General features: G+C 35.9%; 1 non-coding gene across 1 annotated transcript; it reads left to right on the top strand.

Annotated features, from left to right (window-relative positions):
• Positions 1 to 9,918: 9,918 nt before the first annotated feature.
• LOC118608118 lies at positions 9,919 to 10,023 on the top strand. Its single transcript, XR_004952919.1, has one exon. It is a non-coding gene; the product is annotated as a U6 spliceosomal RNA (small nuclear RNA).
• Positions 10,024 to 12,387: the final 2,364 nt, after the last annotated feature.

Raw genomic sequence — 12,387 nt, 5'->3', positions numbered from 1 at the left:
CAATATTGGAAATAGAAATTTCCAAGTCCCATCCCACATATACCCAATCATAATATCTGAGGGATGCACCCAACAAACTGTACTTTAACAAGTTCTCCAGGCAATTCTGACGCATACTCAAGTTTGAGAACCACTGTCTATCACATTATCATCTTAGAATCCCCCAAATTCTCAATTTCAAAACATGTTTGGGAACTTCCTTTTTCAGAAAGATGGAGTAGATGTGCTCTCCCCTATTCCTCCCACTAAGTAAAGCTAAAAACTCTGGATATTATTTATAAAACAAGCCCAGAATACACTGAAGAGTGGAGAGAAGGCAGTTGGAGTAGGAACTTCAGGACTACAAGGGAATAAACAATGGTAAATTCTCTGTTTTATTTTTGCCTCTTATGTGCTGGACAAGCTGGCACCTAAAATGTCAAAAGGCACAGAGAGAAGAGCCCCCAAGGGAAGCCTGCTCTCTCTAGTCAAAGGACAGAGAGGAGAAGCTTAGCAAGATAGAAACCTTTTAAATAATAACTACTGTACTCCAGCCAAACCCCACATAAAATACTGTGGCTACAACATACCCATGCTACTGAAGTCCACAGTAGTGAAGTCCTACTGTGGAACCTAGACTTCCACCCTCAACAAGTTGTAACTAGGTTTCCTGATGCCCCTGCTAGGGTGAGGTCAGAGGATGCCTAGTGAAGAGTCAGGACTTTACCATTGCCCAGTGAAAAATAGGACACCTCACACTACCCACACTTGACTAACACCAATGAAGGCCATGGGAGAGCAGTAAATAACACGCTCCAACCTCTCCTAGCTAAGTAGATATCACTGAAACCATATGAGTAGCCATAACTACCATCCCTGCATAATAGTAATGAGCCACCACAGGTGTCAATGGAGCCCAAGTAGAGAACCGGAACTTCTACCTCCTCCGGTCAGTAAAGAGGTGATGTCTCCTCTTCCCCTGCTAAATCAGTATCAGAAGAAATCACCTATACCAGAAGGTTTAACTAAGAGCCAGAGTCTTGCAACATCATACAAAAATGTCCAGGTATCAATAAAAATCATTTGTTATACAAAGAACCAGGGAGATCTTTAACAATAAAAAAGACAATGAGTAGACGCCAACATAAAAATCATAGAGATGTTAGAATAAGCTGACAAAACTTTAAAGGAGTCATAAAAATTTTTTAAGGAGCAATTATGGACACATTTGAAATATATAAAAATAGAAAATCCAAGAAAAGAAATGAAAGATATAAAACAGCAAATTGAAATTTTAAAATTGAAAAATCAAAAACAAATATAAAAAATTCAATGGATGGTCTGTCAGCAGAATGGACAGGAAATAGAAATGAAGCATTGAAGTTAAAAACTAAGCAATAAAAATTTCCTTTTAAACAAAGTTGTATAACAGAGACATGGGGGACTATAACGTAAGATCTAACAGTAATGCCAAAGAATTCCAGCAGAGGAGAAAGAAAGAGGGGTTGAAAAGTGTTCAGAAAAGGGGGTGAAATCCCCAAAATTTGGCAAAAAATACCCTACAACTCCAAGAAGTTGCACAAACTCCAAATAAGATAAATACAAAGAAATTCAGGCCAAGATAAGTCACCAAAAAAAATCTGAAAAATAAATAAAAAAGAAAATCTTAAAATCAAAAAGATAAAATGATACCTTACTAATAGGGAAAAAAGCAATTCAAATAATAGAAGATTTCTCATCGAAAACCATGGTGGACATAAAGAAGAGACAACATTTTCAACTATTGGAAAAAACCTCACACTCCAAAATTCTATATCCTGCAAAAATGTTCCAGGAGTGACAGGGAAAGCAAGACATTTTCAGATAGAAACAAAGTAATAGAATGTGATGGCAGCAGAAAACAATGACTACAGGGACTTCTATAAACAGTCAGGAAATAATAAAAGGGGTCTCAGATTATCAAGAAGGAAGAATAACAGAATGAACAAATATATGGATAAATACAAGAAGCTTTTTGTCTCTTTTTGTGTTTTCTAAATTGTTTGAAGGTTGAAGCAAGAACTATAACACTACTTTGACCTGGTGGTCAATTATTTAAGACAATTATATAATAAATGGGAGAAGGTACAAAGGTCATAAAGGGAGACAGAGTTTCTACATTCACCTGAACTGGTAAAATGATGATGCCAGTAGACTGTGATAAGTTATGTTCGTATATGTAATGTAACAGCTAGAACAGCTACTAAAAAGCTGTCTGAATATATACAATAAAAACAATTTATATAACTCAAAATAGAATTCTAAAAAATGTTCAAATGACTTGCAGGAAGATTAGAACAGTAAAACAAAGAAAAGTATCAGGTCTGGAGGACTATTACATAATGACAAAAGAGCCAATCTGATAACAATCCTAAATGTGTATGCACCAAATGGCAGAGCTGAGAAATTGTGAAGCAAAATCTGATAGAATGGAAAGGAAAAATAGATCTATATTTATAGTTGAAATGTCAACAACTCCCAGGAAGGAAATCAGCAAAGATATAGAAGAATTCAATATCATCAACCCAAGGATCTAATCAACATTTATTGAATACTCTATTAAGTGACAGCTGAATGCACATACTTTTTAAGCACTCATAGAACATAACACTAAGATAGACCATTCCTTGGGACAGAAAGCAAACCTTAACTATTAAAAGAATTGAAAGCATACAGGATTTGTTCTCTGATCACAATGGGATCAAACCGGAAATTAATAAGAGAAAGATAACAGGAAAATTTCTAGACACTTGACGACTACAGAGCACACTTCTAAATAATCCATAGATCAAAGAAGCCTCAAGGGAATTTTTAAAAATGCATTGAACTGAGTGAAAATGAAAAAAAAAACAACATATGATCATTTGAGAGACCCAGCTCAAGCAGTGTTAAAGGGTAAATTTATGGCACTAAATGCTTACATTAGAAAAGATGAAAAGTATTGTAAATAATGCTGCAATGAACATAGAGGTGCTTATATCTTTTCAAAAGTGTTTATGTTTCTTGTTTTTTTAATAAAAGTATCAAATCAATAATCCAAGCTCCTACTTTAAGAACCCAGAAAAAAAAGAGCAAAGTAAACTCAAAGAAAGGAGAAGAATGGAAAACAATAAAGAGATGAAATTGAGAATAGAAAAAAAATTACAGAAAATCAATGAAACAATAAGCCAGTTCTTTGAAAAAGTATATAGAATTAACAAACCTCTAACCAGACTGAAAAAAGAGAAATGACACAAATGACTAATATCAGGAATGAAATAGGATATCACTACAGACTATAACCATTAAAAAGATAATAAGAAAATTGTTCAAACAACTTTACACACATAAATTTGAGAACTGAGATAAAATGGACCAATTCTTGAAAAGTACCAACTACCAAAACTCATCCTATATGAAATGAATAATTTGAATAGCACTGTAACAATAAAGAAAATTGAATTTATAACTTTAAATATCCTTAAAAAGACTCTATGGGCCTAGATGGTTTCACTAAAGAATTTCACCAAACATTTAATGAATAATTAACACTAATAATCTACCATATTTTCCAGAAAATAGAAGGGAACACTTTTTAAATTCATTTTATGAGGCCAGTTTTACTCTGGCATCAAAACCAGACAAAGAAAGACATTACAAAAAAAGACAACTATAGACTAATATCCTTCATGAACTTGATGCAAAAATACCCAATAAAATAATAATCACAAATAGGTGTTTTGATTGTTAAAGTGGATTTTATTGATTCATTTTTAAAAACTGCTAAACTAGCTTTGCATCTCTGGAATAAAACACATTTGGTTATGATATAGAATTGTTATATATTGCTGGATTCTACTTGCTAGTATGTTCTTGAGTATTTTTGCATTACAACATCATAGGGGAGGGAAAAGCTGGACATGAATAACTGAAAGTAAGGGAAATGACATAGCAGAGATATTTAGGTAGAAAATATAAAATTGTTGATATCCAAGTAGTCTACTAGGCTGTGAGGTCTTTTTGTAACCTACCACATCACCTAGAAGAGGGCTTTGCATCCCCCAGTTGATGGGAGTGTCCAATCTCTAGGATACACAGATCTTTAGTGTGACTAAGAGCCATGAAGGATGCTTGTTTCAATGCAGATCCATGGGCCTCATCTTAAAATTGGGGATAGAGTCCAGAAGTCTGCATTTCACAAGCTCCCCAGCAGATTTAGGCACTCAGAGGACCACACATTGAGAACCTATGGTTAGGGTCAAAGCATTTAGGCAAGGGTAAAGACTTGTTGAAAATTACAGGTGTCCAAGCCTTAGTGTGTCTGGCAGTATTCTTTCTAATGCAATATCTCAACTTTGTCTACACATTAGAATCACTTTAGGAATTTTAAATAATCCATATGCCCAGAACACAATTAAAACCAAATGTCTAGGGGAAGGAAGCGCAGGGTATCAATATTTTTTAAAACTCTCCAGACAATTCAATTGTGAAACTATAGATTGGAAACACGGTGAAAATAGAAACGGCAGTGACCTGATTGGGATTTAGTTTTAAATAGTGAAAAGGCAAGAGGAGCAACATGATCAGGCCAGAGTGGTACATTTTGGTACTTGCTAGGCTTCTAATTGTGGGGGTGGAGATAGAGTAGGTAGAGCCACTGCTAAAGGTTTGCTTCACTAGAATGTGAACTCTGTGAGTGCAGAACTGTTTATCTTGTCCCGTCCTCTGCTTTATCACCAGCACCCAGTGCTAATTAAATATTTGTGGCACCAACTAAAGCATGAGTCCCACGTGAGGACCATCTGTCTCAGAATTACCTGGGACACTCTAAAACAACAAACGCTCTTCGTTATTGCACTATTGCTCTTTATTCTGTTCAGAGTAGTTCTAATGTCCCCTTGTATTTTTAGTTAGGCCAGTCTTCATAGCATTTCCCCAAATATTATCATTATATCATTATAAAAACCTTTCAAGGCAGTTAGCAGGATTAAAGCATTCAGTCATTCATTCACCAGATATTTATTGGTGAATAAGCACTAGACCCTGGAGAAACACCATTCTAGTGGGGAACAGACAATTAAAAAAAATGAACAAACTAATAAGTATATAACTATAAATCCTGAGAAGTTTCATGAAAAAAATACAGGATATGCTATAAAGAATGAATAACAAGAGAACCTAACAGACTGGAGAATCAGGGAAGGCCTCTTGAGAAAGTGGCATTCCAACAGATTTGTAGAATGTGTGAGACTTTTTCAGTGGAAGAGGGGGCAGAGAAGAGCTTTCTAGGCAGAAGAAACAGCCAGCATGAGTGTCCATAGCCAGGAAAGAACTTGATGCTTTTGAGCTGAAAGTAAGCCAGGGTAGCCAGAACACAGTAATTAATGGCAGAGTGGCTGGTGAGGAGGGCAGGACCAGATTATGTGAGGCTTTATAGTAGAGAAGAAGGAGCTTGAATTTCTTACTGAATGTGGTGGGAAGCCATTGGACGCGTTTTGTAGGGAAATGGCATCATCTGATTGACGTAGTTGCCAAGTAGAAAAAGGGTTGTAGCAGGGCAGGATGGGAAGCAGGGAGTCCACATGGGAGGCTCCTCGTGTACTCCTGGCAGAGTAGTGGGGGTGGGGATAAGTAGATGTTTCAGGATGTTTTTGCTGAAAAACAAGTCTTTTTTCCTATCCTGGCCTTGTCTGTACTCTGAGAGTGAGAAATCATATGAGGAACTATGTCAGGACACAGGGGCACATACACAGAAGGCTAGAAATACTCTGGGATGGGAGGGGTTATCTCAAGTACACCAGAACAGACCACAGGTGATGACAGCCTTGCTTCAGTCATTTCAATTGAAAACAACCAAGCATCTTAGGTGAAATCAGTGACAGATTTTTTTAAAGCACAATTGATCCACTGGTTCACTAACTTATTTTTATTTTTTATTGAGGTACAACTTAATTCAGTTAAAGGCACACAGCTTGAGTGTACAATTTTATCTTTGAAAAATGTACACACCCATGTTACTATTACCTAAGTAACCCCAGAAAGTCTCCTTGTGTCTGCTTCCAGTCAATCCCTTCACCCTCATAGGTATCCACTGTTCTGAATTATATCACCATTAATTATTTTGCCTGTTCTTTAACTTTACATAAATGCAATCATACTGTATATGTTCTTTTGTGTCTGGCTTTTTTCATTCATAATGTTCTTGAGATTCATCCGATGTTGTGTGTATTAGCAGCACATTCCTTTCTATCGCTGAATAGCATTTCATTATATGAATACACCACAATTTGTTGATCTAGCCTCTTGTTAGTAGACATTGAATAATTTCTCTTCGGTTAAGTTTCACTATGACTCCTGTTTCATTAGTAGGCTAAGATACAGCTTCAGTTCACTTTTCACTTTTTAGACCTATCCTGTCATTTTCTACTTCAAATTTCCACCCAGCCTTACATATTTACCTTCAATGTATCAACTCCCTTCCTTAGAATCTTTTAACCTTTTCTATGTGTATACTGTTCTGTTTTTATCCAAAACAGTTCCAGTTATACATTTTCCAGGAATCTTCATAATCTCATTCCAGTTTTGCCAATCATAGAAAACAGATGATAAAGTCAGTTAGATTTTTATTTAGAATATATTTCTTTCTGGAACAATGATTCACAGATGTGATAGTAATCCAGGTAGGTAGTGAGGGCTGTGTCCTATTTGCAATTTTAATTTCATATTAAGTATAGGCATTTCTCAAAACTGGTAAAGTAATTTTTTTAAAAATCCTTACATTTTTCAAAATAAAAAAATGTGAGAAAATTGGCATTGTTTGGTATTTTTGAAAATCTCTTTAATGTCTACTAAAATAAAAGACAGCTAGAGTCTCTATCTGCTTCTGTGTTCAGTTGGATGCCAAAAAGAATGAGGGCTCATAGATATGTATTTGGGAAAAAGAGGAGTATTTTAATAACTTTTTCAGATAGCTATGGATGTTCTTCTTTGAACTATATCATGTGCCATGTAATGCGATAGCTCTGGGAACTTTGGTAGAAATCTTGAGTAATTCAGTTTTGGAGGTGTCGAAAGAACTATGTACTTTCCTATAGATGCTAGTCTAGGCTTCAACTGAAACAGGTTTTTCAACCCTGGCTCTATCAATATTTGCATTGGATCATTCTCTTTTGTATATGGGGAGATGTACCTTGCATTGTAGAAAGTTTAGCGGCATCTCTGGCCTCTACCCACTACATGTCAGTATCATCTCCCTGACAATTGTGACAACCAATGATGTCTCCAGATATTGCCAATTATTACCTGGCGGGGCAAAATCACCCATGAATATGATCCACTTGACAAGCACTAAAGAAAAATTTGTTTGGCTGTACTGAATGATTCAGGATGAAAGTTGGGTGAAGGAGATGTATTTGTAGATAACTACTTAAATTTCTCTGTTGGAAATGTGAATGACAATAACAGTTGTCATTTACTAAGTGCTACTAGGCACTTTGCAAACATTAATTTAATCTTCACAGAAACAATATGAGATAGATATTAATATTCCCATTTTATGGATTAGGAAATTAAAACTCAGAAAGATTAAGCCACATGTCCAAGAGGGGCAGAACTGGGATTGGTATCAATGTCTAATTGACTCTTGAGCTTATGCTCTGAACCACCATAGTATTAATGTTGTTAGAAATGTAGTTCCTTCTGCAGAATTTTAATATTTGGCACACATTGTATAATCTTGTCTGATGACCTTATTAGGATAACAGAGTCATGCATGATTTTAGATGGGAAATAGAAGAGGTGATGACTTTTTGACCTAATACCTGGAATAGCACTGGGATAAACTTAATTGAAGCAATACTTTGATGGATTACAGAGACTTCTGAGTTAAGATCAAAGAGTCATATGTATAAGGCCTTGAGGGGCCAAATTACCCATCTCATTGGTTTTAAAAGCCATGGCAATAATTAATCAAGCAGTCTTGTGAAGGTGCTGGCAGGACTTTTCTGATACCTCTGATTATCTCCCTCAGGGGGAATAATACCACCTCTGATTGACTCCAGGCCTGGCTGTTAGACTCTTGGCTTTAGTTGAGAAAAATATTTGGGGGAATGTTAACCACGTACTCTAACCTCTAAGGCAGGGAGGGCTCTTCCAACTATCACAACACTTTAAGGATCGTGAAATCAATTTAGCGGATCATGAGCAACATTTAAACAAATAGAGAATACCAGAGTAGAAAGCATCACAGGGCTTCACACATCATAAGCAGAACCGGCTGCAGAATTTGCAGGGCCTAGTGAAAAATGGAAATGTGGGACTCCTTGATCAAAAAGCAGGTAGAAAGTAAAGTATTGTTAAAGGTATTCAAATGTAAAGCTTTTCTTTTCTTCTGCAGTTCCTCTCTTGATTTGTCATAGTATTTTTTATTTTCTATTTATTATCATCCTAAATAAAAAAATTGATAATTAGCAGGAATTTACTATACATCTTTATATTTTGCAATGCCAGTTTGAAATGCAAATGTAACAGCATTTAACTTACATGCAAAATCACCAAAATTACATAATTCATATTTTGCAATTCATACATGCATGTATATTATATATTTAATTCTTTACTAGAACAGTGAGCATTTTGCACAAAAACTGATTCAATTGTTTTTATTTCTGTTCTTCATACATGTGCAATCTATCAATACTCTCTACCTTTAGCTTACTGATGATTAAGGAAAGAAAAAATGGAAAGAGTTGGCTTATCATTCTCTTTCTTTCTATGTCATCATTTTCAGCATAAGTGGTTAGCTAATACAGGAAAGTAACAAAATAGGATATTATAGGGTTCTGTGGTCTTCGTGTTTCTCAGAACTCTATTGCATTCTTTCTGCACTGGAAATAAGTTCTGGTTGGAAAGGAAAGGTGTAGCCTCTTTGGTTTGTCACCACCACTCCCCAACTCCACCCCCACCTCACTCGATTGTAAATGCCACACACAGACCTTGTCCTCCCTTTGAGTCTTGTTGAACGCCCAGACATTGTGAGTCCACTGGAGTTGGAGTCCTGTGTTCATGGGGTATCACAAATGATATATACAAATGAAGCAGCAAAAAATGGCAGCAGACACATATATTGCCCCAATCTCATCTGCTACAGCATGTGCCACTGTTTCATCTGACTTCACTTATAAAACACAAGTTCTAAGATAAAATTATTAAGAATTTCAAGACAACGAGAGGCCCAGAGACAAAGCCCTGTGCTACCATACAGGTCACATGCCTAGGAAAATGGCCCTGATTATAAAATATTGTTTGTGAAGGCTTTATTTCAGATTTGTGTGAGTTTGTCATATGTGTACCTCCCCCTCTCCCTCTTCCTCTCCCTCTCCCTATCTCCCTCCCTCACCCCTAACCCATTGTCTTCTATAGGTATTACTTCTTTAGATTCATTAATGTCATTGGTTCAGCTAAAAGTTAAAGCAGTTATTCCTTGTAACTAGGAAACATTTCTTCCCACCTATTAGTTTCTCTTTCAGAGGAGATTCTTAATCAAAATTTCATCATCGTTCTTGTGATTTCTACCCTCTGCCACGAAATAATGGAGAAAGGGTGAATATTTTCCCTTGGAGCTAGAATCAGACTTCTAAACCTAATTAAATTTTTTTTTATCAAAAGAATATACCCCTTTATTACAACTTCATAAATACCAAAATTTTAAATGCAATACCCATTAAATCTGTTAACCAGATATAAAGCCCTATAAATGTATGTCTTTTTCTAAGTAACTTGGCAGCCCTTTGTCCTTTCTTGCCTTTAAAACCCTACCTAGACCACAAGAATTTCTCGGAGTTCCAGTCAAGATAGCAGAATAGCTGTAATTGAAAAAAATAATAATAATAATTTTTTTTAATTTAAAAATAAAAAAACTGTGTTTGCTTCAGCAGAACATATACTAAAATTGGAACAATACAGAGAAGATTATCATGGCCCCTGCACAAAGATGATATGCAAATTCATGGAGCATTCCATATTTTTATGATATCACTTATATGTGGGATATAAACCTAAAAGCAACAAATTAACAGGACAAACAGAGATTCATGGATGTGGACAATAGACTAGTGGTTACTAGAGGGGAGGGGGAAGAAGGGGAAGAGAGATAGATGGGGTCAAAGGGGTCAAATATATGTTGACAGAAAGAAATCTAACTATGGACAGTGAACACACAATGCAATATACATGCCTTTCTGTTAAATTGTACACCTAAAACTTACTGGATTTTGTTAACCAATGTCACCAAAAATAAATGAATAGATAGATAGATAGATAGATAGATAGATAGATAGATAGATAAACAAAGAAACCTAAAAAAATAATAATTTCTTTTTATGCCCACACGTATACACCTTGGCTCCCTGTCTTCTCCCCATTGAGAAGGCAGGAACAGTATTTTATTAATATTAAACTGTGGTTTAAAAAATTAAATAGTTGAATTACAGTAGTAATGATAAAGAAGTAACTGCTTCTTTCCCCCAGAATATAACTTTTTAAATACATTTCTAACAGAAGAAAAACAGAAGTCTCAAAATAAATATAACAGAGTCCTATCTTTCCCAGTAGTAGACTCTGTGGCAAACTAACTCCACGTGCTTAACTGAGTTTCCTACTCCTTTTCCCCACATGTCCAAGGATCACTACCCAGTTTTCTTCTGAGAGTCATCACTAGTCAAAGAGTTGCAATGGTTGGGCTCTGATGTGTCCTATTATATCCAAACAAGGAAAGAGCATTTGGAGAGGATTTTTAAGGAAATGCCTCTGTCCAAATTGTTACCATAACTACATTCTAGAATAGATGAAAAATGATGGTGGCAACTGTCCAAAGATTGCATAACTCTAGTAATCTTGAATTCACAGAGTATGAAAATCATAGAATGTCAAACTCTGGAAGTCATTCCAGCTTGCTGCTTCATTTTGAAAACATGGGAACAGATCCAAAAATAATGGAACTGGCTTGCAAATCACATATTTAGTTAGCAACAGACCTGGAGCTAAAGGCCAGCTTACCTGACTCTGAGTTCAGCACTTTCATCTCTGACTATCTTAAACTGGGAATTACTCACTTGCAGAATAATTTGAGGCTCTGAGGAACAGCAGTGTGTTGAATGGTAGAAGAGCTAAAGGAAACTACTGCCACCGGCTGGGAGCATGTTTAAATTGGCGAGGCTCTTTTTAAAAGGGAAATTAATTCATTCTTTATTCATTCAATTCCATGAATATTTACTATGAGCCTGGCATGTGCAAGATAGATGCTGTGCGCTATGGGGGTAGGAGGTTCTTACCTTCATGGGGCTGACTGTTTAATATGGATATAATTTTTAAAAACTACTTTGTAAGAAAGTGTAAGTGCCGTAAAAGCAGTATAGACACAGCCATGCAAGAGTTTAGGGGAAAGACATTTTAATGCTTTCTGATAGAGATCTGGGAAGGGCGGGGTATAGGGAAAGGACAGGTGAACTTGGCTTTGGAAGACAAATAGTTTCGAGTTTGTTGAAATGAAGATGAGGCAGAAAATTTAATCCTAGATCTGGCTAAAGATCTAAAGCCTCAACTCTTAGACATTATGCTGTAAAGCCCTTTGACTATGTTGAAACTTAGGTTTGAGAAATAGCATAACACCTTGAATGCCATGTTAAATGATTTGGATTTATTCTGTTGACAACTAGAAGCCATGAAAAGTTTTAAAGAGTGTGGTCTGATGAGAACTGTGCTCTTGTCCCAAAAATCTTAAGCATTTCGATCATTAGGCCCTGTGAGCAGATCAAAGATGACAGTGTAAAGGCCTGGGTTCCATCAGAACCTCTGATGACTGGTAATTATTCTGCAGCTTTAATTGCTCAGATCCTTGTGCTAAGCTCCACTCTGTTACACTTGGCTGGTCCAGTTAAGAGCTGTCAAATATATTTCTTGAGCTGTAGAGTAAATCAGGGTTTTCTCAGAAGTCAGGTTTTATTCAAAAAATGACTTTACATTTTTTAATCAGAAAAAAATGTAAAGTCATTTCCTGATTACAAAATTTTCTAACATTACAGAACTCTACAAGTATTATAGAAAGTGAAAGTGTCCCATAGTCCCAGCCCTACAGAGATAACTACTGCTAGGTCGATATCTATTCCTCCAAACATTTTTTCTTGTATGTATAATAGAATTTATTAAGCCTAAACAATTTTTAGGCAAACTATTTATGCTATTTTTAAACTCTTTCTTCACTGAGCTATACAGCATGGACATTTTTCCATACCGATACATGTAGATCCACCTAATTTTTTAAAAAAGAATGCACCATTGTGTATTTTCTCAGTTCCTCTATGAATAGACATTTGGGTCATTTCTATTTTTCTA

Source organism: Rousettus aegyptiacus, unplaced genomic scaffold (genome assembly GCF_014176215.1).
Source record: "Rousettus aegyptiacus isolate mRouAeg1 unplaced genomic scaffold, mRouAeg1.p scaffold_m13_p_9, whole genome shotgun sequence".
NCBI classification, from domain to species: Eukaryota; Metazoa; Chordata; class Mammalia; order Chiroptera; family Pteropodidae; genus Rousettus; species Rousettus aegyptiacus.
This window is presented reverse-complemented; position numbering and strand designations above follow the sequence as displayed.